Here is a 12,835-nt window from a genome sequence, read left to right as displayed (position 1 = left end):
TTCGAGGTCATATTTTTACCACCTCTCTATTTATATATTATTTTGCCATTAAAAAAAAAACAAAAATCTTCACCCCAAACACAAACAAAGTCTCAGACGGTTAGTCCCTTAGCCAAACAGAGATTTTGTACAAACTTATCTCGAACCAAAGTCGATTTTTGACTTAGGTTTCCTCCAAACCGGATCGAGGTTTTGCACGGGTTGAACATGAACCAAACCAAGATTTTATACAGGATAATCTCGAACATGTTGATGCTTGTCATGGCTATATATAAAATATAGTCTGTCGGGTACTTGACTGCAAGTGCACAGTCTAGTCGCTTTAGTTTTAAAAGATATCGATCCCACAGGGACCTATGGTCAAACTAGTGCTACTAACGTCACTATGTTTAGCTAAGGGAATTGATTGGTAGAAGTTCGGGGGCAATATAGTAAATCTAAGGGAAATTTTCAGTTTTAATAAAGAATTAAAGGAAGGAAGCAGTATGCAGCGCATTAATCGTCAGGGATTCGATAAGTTACCGGTGAATAGTTTAAATGCCAAATATCTCTCAGTAGAAAATGTTTATTTAAAAGACTTTATCTCACACTCTCGTGGTTGTTGATTCGGCCTATAACTTTAAGTCAGAATGTACGCTCTCGCTGTCCCATTTGAAGTCAAAATTATTTTTTGAAAATAAATAAGTTCTAATTGTTTTTAAAGTGCTCTCGCTGTTTTTAAACTCAATGCCTAATTTTTACTATCCAGCTCGAGCCTCACGCTCTCGCGATTGTTGGTTCTCACCTTAGTTAATTTCCCACTCTCGTGACAAAATCGTGTTAAATAGCTTTTCACGCTTTTGTGATAAAGTTAATTAAATTTAGATTAAAAACTTCAGCCTAAAAGGTTATTTGAGAAAAAAGGTTTTCACCGGTTATTATTAAATCCCATCAAATTAAGTTGCTACATACCGATACCGGTAGTTTAGCCGGACATATTAAATAAAGCAGACACAAGGCATACACAGATCAACATTGTGGCAAACATGCTTATAACAATAAATGGGCAATAACAATAATAATTCAATAAAAACCTGGAGATCGAAGTACAAAGTATAGCGATTCTTGGAGCACTTGAGCAGTCCTCCACAAGTCGGTAGGCTTTGCTTCTTCAATACAGATTACTACTAAAATAAAATAAAGTGTAGTAGTTCCCCAGTGTAGGAAACTACTACTATGGCTAACTGGAAAACTAACTGGAAAAAGGGAAACTATAAAAAGAATGGCGAATGCAATAAGGCAACGGAAACAAGGTTGCTGGAAAGAAAGAAAAAATGCTGAATGCTAGAAAGCTGAAAATTAAATTGCAGAGCGTAAATATCAAAGTAGGCGTCCCCAATTTTTCCCAATTAAGTCCTTTATATAGTGTCCATTAGGTCTTGGTAGTTGAGAAAATCAAGGAACACTTGGTCTTGAGAGAGGAATCCGTGGGAAAAGTTTGCTGGAGGAGATTTAGGCACGTTTGGGTGCCTGTTGCTGACTGCTTCAAAGCGCACTTTGTGGCCGCGTGACGCTCGTCATGGGCCTGTGACGGTCGTCACAGTCTGGGTCGTGACGAGCGTCATGAATGTGTGGCGATCGTCTCATCAGCAAAATCTGCATAATCTGTTTTTCTGGTTTTTCTGTGCTTTTTCACTTGTTTCTTCTTCTTTTTCTTCCTTTTCTTCATTTTGCTCTTTAGTGCATGGAGATTCAAATACCTGCAAAAACAACACGAATACTTGCGCAATAATCGGGATATTAATCGAAATGATGTGATCTTAGGGTGTAAATAAAGGCAATTATCTGATGTGTTTTCGCGTTATCAAACTCCCCTAAACTTGAATCTTTGCTTGTCCTCAAGCAAATACGATTTGGAAAGTAAAGTTAAACGCGAATACATTACCCGTTCGTACGTGGTTGTTAGGTGGATTAGTAGGGTGTCCGATATTGAGTAAAACACCAAAGATACTGTGACGACGCGAGCTTTCAGCTTTATCATAGATCTCTCCTTTACACAAGCCAGTTTGAATCATGCTATTGTAGCTCGACCTAGTGTCTCTGTTTCTATTTCACCCGGTTTCGTTCTAGCGCAATCACATTAAGCCCTTTGCCTCCGCACGCACTTAGTGAAGTAGCCAGTTAGTGACTTTGATCCTTTTCTTAGCACGGGGGTCTGGTACACTAGTGTGGTACCCCTTTATATATCCCCTTTTTGAAGGTTGTGGGGGATCGAACCGTAGTTCGCCCTACCTAGTCCAGTACCAGGTACCTCTGGACCAACCAACTGGGGTTTTTATTCCTTCTTTTTGCACAACTTTGCAACCTTTTGTATGGTTCTTTTATCAATTTCTTGATAGCAACAATATGAAGGTGTTTCTTGATTTGTAGGTATCAAACACTTATATTCACCGGCTCTCCACGTGGTTTGCGCTTGAGACGATGCTGACTGCTAGTATAAACTACTAGGGGTTAATCTAGAATGGAGACTTAAGGTGTCGGTATAATGGTTATTCAAACTGATCTCGTAGCAATAAGGGGTCTAGGGTGTCGGGACGGTATCAATCTTGTCAGATCTTTCTCAGTTTTTCTAACAGAATATCCACAAGACAACCTATATACTCGTAGGGTATGCATTTAATCTTTAGGAAATTTTTTATTATGCCAAAATATGTAAAAATGATTGAAGAGGACAAGCAAAAATTATTGTATTGGCTGAAAATATTAGCAATAGAAACAAGTAGAGGAGTGATAAGAATTTCCTCCCACATTTAAACAATGCATTGTCCTCAATGCGACAGTATACAGAAGTAAAAAGGAAAAGAAACAAAAATCACTGCTCATCATTACACGGATGGCTTCTTCGTGCTCTGGCTCTTGCTCTTGCACGCTCACCTAGTCCTCGTTGGGTAGGATCCAATCCTACGTGCTAAGTGTATTCCTGGATGGCATCTACGCGATAAGTCAAGGCACTCATCTGATCTGAAAGTTCCGCCATCCCCTGATCATGCTAGTGAGCATAATCGTGTTGATCCCGCTGTATTTGCTGGATCGCTTGCATCATTTCCGTTTGGCGGTCTTCCATTAGTTAGTTGTGTCGCAACATCTCGACGTAGATGTTTTCCATGGAGGCGGGTCTTCGTTCGTTTCTTCGTTGTCCTCGGGAGGAGGTCTCTGCAGCGTGCTCTTGAGGTGGTTGAGGCATGCCTCTGTCAAGATCCTCTTCGACTTCATCTGTACCATTACCAGGATTTCCATCATTTGTCTCGGGGGCCTCCAGATCAAAAGTCCAATTTGTCATTTCTCTTGGATCTGTGCGGTTCCTGTTGGGCATGATGGTGCTCCGTACTGTCTTGTTTCTGACAATAGGATGATACTTCCCATCATCTCTTGCTTTGATTAGGTGTGAGGCACGGTAGTAGTCGATGTCGAGGAATTCTGCCTCCAGGGCTGGTAAGTTGGCTAGCCTATCTCCCAGGTTCAAGCCTAATGCTATGGAGGTGATAATTCCCCCACAACAAAACGCCTGACTGCCTCTCATGCAAGCAGCCTGGATGTTGGCTAGTAGGAAAGGAGTAACATTGAATGCAATTTGGGCAAACACACAGTGGAGAAGGAAAAGTTCCTTGGAGTTTACCTTGTGGTTGCTGACTCTTCCAAAAACTGTGTGCCCCAGGACTCGGTGAAAGGATCTGATGGTTGGGTTGTGGATATATGTTGCGTTAAATGTGTCCCAGCTCGTTGCGTTCATGTTGGTGAGGTTGTGCCAGACTTGGAATGCTATCTCTGACCATCCTTCTGGGATGCAGCAATGGATTCCTTCTCTATGTCGGAAACCAAGCATTCTTGCAATCTGGGTTTGATTAAGGGAATACTCGGTGCCGAACATTCTAAATATGGCCACACCGGTGAGATATTGTTGAGTTCCAGGGGGAGTGATGTATGAGTAGGAACTTAGAAATTCCAGGGTCAGCACTTCGTAGGTTGGCTGTGGTGTGGTACAGAGCTGTGTCAAGTTGGAGGCAGCTAGCATCCATTGCACACCCTCTAAAAGTCCTAACTCCCTCAGGCACTCATGATCAACATACCTCGTGGCTTGAACGGAGCGTTGGCAGAACTTGAGGTAGTTGCTTCTTTGGCGCTCGCCGGCTTCTCCATCACGGAATGTGACGGTTGATAGGTCGGGAGTGCTTCTTTCTTGACGGGCCATTTGATGAGTTGGATGAAACTTTTGGTGTTGGTGGGTGAGGTGGAAGGTTTGTGAGTTACGCACTCGAAGAAAATAGTGAAGAATTTGATAGATGATGATCAGAATGTAAGAGAGTGATAATTGGTGAGGAAAAATGGAGAAAGAGCGCCTGCTTTTATAGGCGATCTCTCTGGAATTCGTGACGGTCGTCACAGGGGTGTGACGGTCGTCACGCGTAACGGATGCGTAACGGTCGTCTGCAACGATCATATGCTCGTAACGGTCACTTTCATGTGTGTGACGATCGTTCCAGATTCGTGACGGCCGTCACGTCTGTGAGGCGGGCGTCACCTTATAGTGACGGTCGTCACGCGATGAATTTCAAAAATTTCTAACACAAGTTACAGCAGAATTTGATGACAGCATAAATAATGGCTAAGAAATTTTAATTTAACAGCATAAATGCAGAAGTAAATAAATAGATGAAATAAGCGTAATTAAATAAATAGGAATTGAATTAATAAATTGAAATTAAATGTAACATAGGATAAAAATGTAGCGATAACATTGCAAATGAAGCAATAAAACAAAAGTAATGCAATGAATAAAAGTGCTCCCTCCCCACACAAAACAAAGCAGTGTCCTCATTGCTTAGTGCGAGTAGGAGAAATCAGTGGTCAGTAGTTTCAGCCACGTTTTTGTCCCAATGCAGCGACATCTTCGTTCAGATAATGAAACTGCTCAACGGCTATATCCATCAGGCCTAGGACATCAAAGCGTATGAGCTTTATCTCTTCTTTCACAATGGTGATGTCAACTTGGAAAGTATTCAGACGGGTGATGAGCATGGCATGATTATCAGCACAAGATGGAGGAACCGGTTCAGCAATGTTATAATAGTTAGGAGGTGCTTCAGGGTCAGATTCTTCCTTATGGATAGGGTTATTAACACACTCATATTTGGGCGGTGTAGCGGGAGGTGAAGGTGGGTCGATAGGGTGTTCCTCTAAGTCATAAAGCCAGTTGTCTCGGTTGTGAACACTCGTTTTCTCATGGTTAGGCAAGGTGAATAGTCGAACCACTTCGGTATTGATTAGATAATCAAAGGTATCCGTCCCAAGGTTTCCTATGATTCGGCGGTTAAAGCAAAAGTCGATATCCATGGGTCAGATGTTTCCAAAAGGTATAAGCTCATAAAGTGGGCGTACAAGTCCTATGGCGTCTGCTATCATGGTAACTAGGCCACCTATGATGATTGAGGTACATTTATTCTTTGCAAGATGGATAAATTTTTCCATCAAGAATGTTACTATATTGACGTGTTGATCTTGATCGACACACAGCAGGATGAAGAGTTCGTCGCGGGACACTAAGGTGTTATTTTCTTCCTTACCAAATAAGGTGTGGGCTAGTATTTTATGAAAATATCGGATAGCAGGGTTATGGATCATTTGTGAGTGCATCTCATTCGGGTTTGGGTTGGATTCTCCGGATATGCAACCCCAGAAGTCATCGAGATCAATGTCATCGATAAGGTCCTCCTGGCGGGTAGTAAAGACGAAAGGGCCGCTAGGGAATCCTAAGAGGTCAGCAAGGTCTCGACGGCTGTAGGTGAAGTCCATGCTAAATAACCTAAAGGATATTAACCCTTTGTTTAGTCCGTAACCATGCTCAGGGATGTATACAAGGGAACTCAGGAATTCTAAGGTTAGTTCACGGTATGTGACAAACCGTCTCTTAATGGCTGCGTTCTCCCACCCAATCTGGTTAAACATATATAGAATGCTATCTCGGATGCCTAATTTATCCATGGTCGGTCCATCATAATATATGGTCAATGCCATATCCTTTCGGATCATACCACCTGCGTTGAACTCTGCCTCTGAAAACTGTCTCTGGTTGTTGCATGATGAAAGTAATTAACTAACTAGTTAGTAATTTTCCTGTTTGTCAGTATCCAATATGTCTTAGTTAGTTACTAGAAACAACAAGAGTGACTGCAAAGAATCAAGAAGGGGGGAGCAAACAAAATAAAGGAGAAAATTAAAGAAGGAAAGAAATAGATTGTAAGAAAAAAATAACGAAAAGAGAAAAAAAAAGAGGTGGGTTGTCTCCCACTAAGCACTTTGTTTAATGTCGCAAGTTCGACAGTAGTGTCACGTTGTACTAGGTTTGGGGTTGAGCGGGCAGCTCTATGATTCTGAGACTGTTCGAATAGTCTCTATTTTCTATATTATGATAGTGCTTTAAGTGCTGCCTGTTTACTACAAAAGGGTCACTATTTCTACCTTTTATTTCTATCGCACCACTAGTGAGAACCTTGGTAATCTCGAAAGGACCAGACCACCGAGATTTGAGTTTTCCTGGAAAGAGTTTAAGTCTTGAATTAAATAGCAACACCATGTCTCCGACTTTAAACTCCTTCCTAGAGATGCGTTTGTCATGCCATCTTTTGGTTCGTTCTTTGTAGATCCTGGCATTCTCGTAAGCGTCCAATTTCATCTCCTCTAATTCGTGGATGTCCAGAATCCGTTTCTCTCCTGCGGAAGTGTAGTTGATGTTAAGGGTTTTAATCTCCCAATATGATTTGTGTTCCAGTTCTACAGGGAGGTGGCAATATTTACCATAGACTAGTTTGAAGGGTGTGGTTCATATCGGGGTTTTGTAAGCCGTCCGATAGGCCCACAAAGCTTCATTTAGCTTGGATGACCAGTCCTTTCTGGATATTCCTACGGTCTTCTCAAGAATTTGTTTTATTTCTCGATTCGAGACTTCGACTTGCCCGCTAGTTTGTGGATGATACGGTGTTGCCACGCGGTGTCGGACTCCGTACTTCAGAAGGAGTTTTCCAAATATATTCGATATGAAGTGGGAGCCGCCGTCACTAACTACTAGTTTTGGCACATCGAATCTGGGAAAGATAATGTTTTTGAATAGCTTGATTACTACTCGTGTGTCATTTGTTGGAGAGGCTACAACCTCGATCCATTTTGAGACATAGTCGACAACAACGAGTATGTATTTATTACCAAAAGAAGCTGGAAATGGTCCCATGAAGTCAATCCCCCATACGTCAAAGACTTCGACTTCTAAGATTCCTATTTGTGGCATTTCATCGCGTCTTGAGATGTTGCCAGTGCGTTGGCACCAGTCGCATTTTATAACCGCGTTATGGACGTCTTTCCATAGAGTAGGCCAAAATAGGCCGGATTGCAGGATCTTAGTGCAGGTCTTTGAGGTACTTGCATGCCCTCCATAGGGGGCGGAATGGCAATTTGAGATTATATCTTCGATTTCATCCTCAGGAACACATCGATGGAAAATACCGTCGGTCCCTCTTTTGAAAAGAAGGGGTTCATCCCAGTAGTACTGTTTTAGGTCATGAAAGAACTTCTTCTTTTGTTGATAAGATAGGTCCGGCGGAAGTACTCCGACGGCTAGGTAGTTGACAAAGTCAGCGTACCATGGCAGAGTTGCATTCGCGTGCACTTCTTCCACGGATTCTTCTATTTCTGTATCGCTTAATGTCAGTTCAGACATATCACTTTCCATTTAGGCTATGAGTCATTCGTAAGGGAAATCATCATTAATTGGGATTTGTTCAGGCTTGTTCCCTTCGATACGAGATAAGTGGTTTGCTACTACGTTCTCAGTACCTTTCATATCTTTTATTTCTAAATCAAATTCTTGTAAAAGCAGGATCCATCTTAAAAGTCTTGGTTTGGCATCCTTCTTACTTAACAAATATCTAATAGCGGCATGGTCGGTATAGATGATAATCTTCGCCCCTACCAGGTAGGAACGAAATTTGTCCAATGCGAACACGATAGCTAGAAGTTCTTTTTCAGTGGTGGCGTAGTTCATTTGGGCAGGATCAAATGTTCTACTCGCATAGTAAATAGCATGAAGCTTCTTATCCTTCCTTTGTCCTAGTACTGCGCCCACTGCGTAATCACTCGCATCGCACATGATTTCAAATGGTAATCTCCAGTCAGGTAGTTGCATTATGGGTGCGGTGATTAAAGATGTTTTCAGTTGGTTGAACGCTGTTAAGCATTTTTCATCAAATATGAAGTCAGCGTCTTTCATTAATAATCCTGTAAGTGGCTTGGTTATTTTTGAGAAATCTTTAATAAAACGTCGATAGAAACCGACGTGTCCTAGAAAGCTTCTTATCTCTCGAACATTTTTCGGAGGTTGAAGGTTCTCTATAATTTTGATTTTAGCTTTGTCTACTTCAATTCCTCTGTCAGATACCACTTGACCTAATACAATTCCTTGTTGAACCATAAAATGGCCTTTCTCCCAGTTTAGAACGAGGTTTACTTTTACGCATCTTTCGAGTACCATTTCGAGGTTAGATAGACATCCTTTGAAACTCTGACCGCAAATAGAAAAATCATCCATGAAGACTTCCATGATGTCATCTATAAAATCTGCGAAGATTGCCATCATGCATCTTTGAAATGTTGTGGGAGCATTACATAGGCCAAATGGCATTCGTCGGTAGGCGAATGTACCATAAGGGCATGTGAAGGTAGTCTTTTCTTGGTCGTCAGGATGGATTGGGATTTGAAAGAATCCTGAATAACCGTCTAGATAGCAGAAGTGAGAATGCTTAGCCAGTCGTTCAAGAATTTGATCTATGAAAGGTAGAGGGAAATGATCTTTACGAGTGGCTTTATTCAGTTTTCTATAGTCAATGCACATTCTACTTCCGGTCATAACTCTTTGTGCTATGGATTCGCCCTTCTCGTTCTTAACAACTGTAACACCTCTTTTCTTGGGTACTACATGAACGGGGCTAACCCATTGACTATCTGAGATTGGGTATATGATTCCAACGTCTAGAAGTTTCTTTACTTCATCCTTGACTACGGTACTTAAGGTTGGGTTGATCCTTCTCTGGTGCTCTCTAGAGGTTTTACAGTCTTCCTCCAGCATAATACAATGCATACAGATCGAAGGACTTATTCCTTTTAGATCGGCGATGTTATATCCTAACGCTGTTGGATATTTTCGTAGGACATCTAATAATTTCTCGGTTTCCATCTGTCCTAAGTCAGCGTTGACTATTACTGGTCTCTTCAGTTCAGTGTCTACAAATTCGTATCTTAGGTTCTTTGGTAGTGTTTTTAATTCCAAGTCAGGTTTCTTTGGGCATGGCATGTGGTCGGGTGTAAGTGCTAAGCATTCGCTTAGACTTTCGTTTTGGTATGGTTCATGCCAATTATTGTCTTCAAGGATTGGAGGGATTTGGATTTTCATTATTTCAGAGTACGTTGTTTCTTCCATCTCCATCTCTCTCACGCATTCGTCTATGACATCAAGCAGATAACATGTGTCGTCTATAGCCGGCGCTTGTAAGAATTGGGTTAAGATGAATTCAACCTTTTCCTCTCCAACTTCGAATGTCAGCTTACCTCTCTTTACGTCTATTATGGCTCTGGCGGTAGCCAAGAATGGCCTTCCTAGAATGATAGGTGTACTGACATCTTCTTTAATGTCCATGATTAGAAATCGGTAGGAATGTAAAATTGACCTACACGAACTGGGACATTCTCTAGTATACCGACATGATATTTGATTGAGCGGTCAGCTAATTGAACAGACATCTTTGTCGGTCTTAATTCTCCCGTACTGAGCCTTCTACAAATGGTTAGGGGCATCACGCTAATGTTGGCTCCTAGATCGCATAGAGCTTTGTCTATGACGAATTTTCCAATGACACAGGGTATGGAGAAACTACCCGGGTCTTTTAGTTTGGGAGGCATATTATTCTGGATTATGGCGCTACACTCGGCAGTAAGTGTAACTGTTTCGTCATCCTCAATCTTTTTCTTATTGGATAGGATTTCCTTAAGAAATTTGGCATAGGAGGGCATTTGTGTGATGGCTTCTGTAAAGGGTATCGTAATGTTTAATTGCTTCAGAAGCTCAACAAATTTCCTAAATTGATTCGCAGTTTTAGAACTTTTGAGTCTTTGAGGATACAGAATGAGTGGTTTATAAGGAGGTGGAGGCACATAAGGTTTCTCTTTCTCTTCGGCCTCCTGGGTGTCATCTTCTATTTCCTTTGGTTCATTCACCGGCTCACTTGAGGTTTTATTTGGTTTTTGGTACATGGCAGGGTTTTGGAGTCTCGGATCTACGGGTCCGTCTACTTCTTTTCCACTCCTCAGTATAATGACATTTGCATGTCCCTTCGGATTAGGTTGCGGCTGTCCAGGAAATGTTCCAGCTGGAGCGGCTATAGACGCTTGATGTTGAGCCACTTATGAAATCTGTGTTTCAAGCATTTTATTGTGGGTGGCTAAGGCGTCTACTTTATTCGCTAGTTGTTTAAGTTGCTCACTAGTATGTATGTTTTGGTTCAAGAAGTCCTTGTTTGTTTGAGCTTGAGTAGCTATGAAGCTTTCCATCATCAACTCGAGATTTGTCTTCCTAGGCATGTTAGGAGCATTATTAGCTGGTTTTTGATATCCAGGTGGACAGCTGGTGCTTGGCCAGGTGCATAAAGGGCATTGTTATTCTTATACGAGAAATTGGGATGGTTTTTCCAACCAGGGTTGTAAGTGTTTGAATAGGGATTTCCTTGTGTGTAGTTCACTTGATCTGTTGGGACTCCTGCTAATATTTGACATTCTTGTGCAGTGTGTCCAGGGTTTCCACATAACTCACAGTTTGGAGTTACAACAGCCACGGTGGCTGCGGGTGGTATGGTCAAGTTATCTAATTTTTGGACAAGGGCATCTACCTTTGCATGAACATGGTCAAGGCTGCTGATTTCGTACATTCCGCCTTTAGTCTGGGACTTTTCCACTGGAGTTCGTTCACCTCCCCATTGGCAATGGTTTTGGGCCATGTTTTCAATGAGTTGATAGGCTTCGGTGTATGGCTTATCCATAAGTGCACCGCCCGCAGCAGTGTCTATTGTAAGTCTTGTGTTATACAGAAGCCCGTTATAAAACGTGTGAATGATCACCCAGTCTTCTAGACCGTGATGTGGACATATTCTCATCATGTCATTGTATCTCTCCCACGCTTCGTAGAGAGATTCCACATCTTTTTGCCTGAATCCGTTGATTTGAGCTCTCAGCATAGCAGTTTTGCTCGGCGGAAAGTATCGGGATAAGAAGACGTTCTTTAGCTCCTCCCATGTTGTAACGGAGTTGGAGGGCAAGGATTGCAACCAAGCCCAAGCTCTGTCTCTTAGTGAAAAGGGAAAAAGGCGCAGTCTTATCGCATCTTGAGATACACCATTCGCTTTTACAGTATCGGCGTACTGCACCAACTTGGTCAGGTGTTCATTAGGATCTTCTGTTGGATTTCCAGCAAATTGATGTTGTTGGACGACTGATAAGAGTGAGGGTTTCAGCTCGAAATCGTTTCGATTAATAGCGGGAGCAGCAATGCTGTTGTGAGGTTCTTGTTGAGATGGGGTAGCGTAGAATTTAAGAGGACGATTTTGTGGTCCTTCTTCAGCCATGTTTGGTTTTTCTTCTGATTTAGGAGGAAGTGAGATATTGGGAATACCGTACTTTTGTTGATATTCGTGTATTCGGCGTCTCACGTATAAGAAACGCTCTAATTCGGGGATTGGTGGTGCTAAGTTATCGCCTAGTGAGCGAGTACTTGGCATACAATCAGGGAAAGAAAAAGGAGAGAAGATTAGTTTTTTTTGTTTTTACCTTAGTCTATACCGTGCAACGAAAGAATCGCACTATTCGACTAAAACAGGTCCCCGACAACGGCGCCAAAAACTTGATGCTTGTCGTGGCTATATATAAAATATAGTCTGTTGGGTACTTGACTGCAAGTGCACAGTCTAGTCTCTTTAGTTTTAAAAGATATCGATCTCACAGGGACCTATGGTCAAACTAGTGCTACTAACATCACTATGTTTAGCTAAGGGAATTGATTGGTAGAAGTTCGGGGGCAATATAGTAAATCTAAGGGAAATTTTCGGTTTTAATAAAGAATTAAAGGAAGGAATCAGTATGCAGCGCATTAATCGTCAGGGATTCGATAAGTTACCGGTGAATAGTTTAAATGCCAAATATCTCTCAGTAGAAAATGTTTATTTAAAAGACTTTATCTCACACTCTCGTGGTTGTTGATTCGGCCTATAACTTTAAGTCAGAATGTACGCTCTTGTTGTCCCATTTGAAGTCAAAATTACTTTTTGAAAATAAATAAGTTCTAATTGTTTTTAAAGTGCTCTCGCTGTTTTTAAACTCAATGCCTAATTTTTACTATCCAGCTCGAGCCTCACGCTCTCGCGATTGTTGGTTCTCACCTTAGTTAATTTCCCACTCTCGTGGCAATATCGTGTTAAATAGCTTTTCACGCTTTTGTGATAAAGTTAATTAAATTTAGATTAAAAACTTCAGCCTAAAAGGTTATTTGAGAAAAAAGGTTTTCACCGGTTATTATTAAATCCCATCAAATTAAGTTGCTACATACCAATACCGGTAGTTTAGCCGGACATATTAAATAAAGCAGACACAAGGCATACATAGATCAACATTGTGGCAAACATGCTTATAATAATAAATGGGCAATAACAATAATAATTCAATAAAAACCTGGAGATCGAAGTACAAAGTATAGTGATTCTTGGAGCAC

At 41.4% G+C, this 12,835-nt stretch overlaps 1 non-coding gene across 1 annotated transcript; it reads left to right on the top strand.

The window, feature by feature from the left end:
• Nucleotides 1–11,202: 11,202 nt before the first annotated feature.
• On the top strand, nucleotides 11,203–11,309 carry LOC127133419 (small nucleolar RNA R71). The gene has a single exon (XR_007807396.1). It is a non-coding gene; the product is annotated as a small nucleolar RNA R71 (small nucleolar RNA).
• The last annotated feature ends 1,526 nt before the right edge of the window (nucleotides 11,310–12,835 follow it).

Source organism: Lathyrus oleraceus, chromosome 3, assembly GCF_024323335.1.
Source record: "Lathyrus oleraceus cultivar Zhongwan6 chromosome 3, CAAS_Psat_ZW6_1.0, whole genome shotgun sequence".
Lineage (NCBI taxonomy): Eukaryota > Viridiplantae > Streptophyta > Magnoliopsida > Fabales > Fabaceae > Lathyrus > Lathyrus oleraceus.
This window is presented reverse-complemented; position numbering and strand designations above follow the sequence as displayed.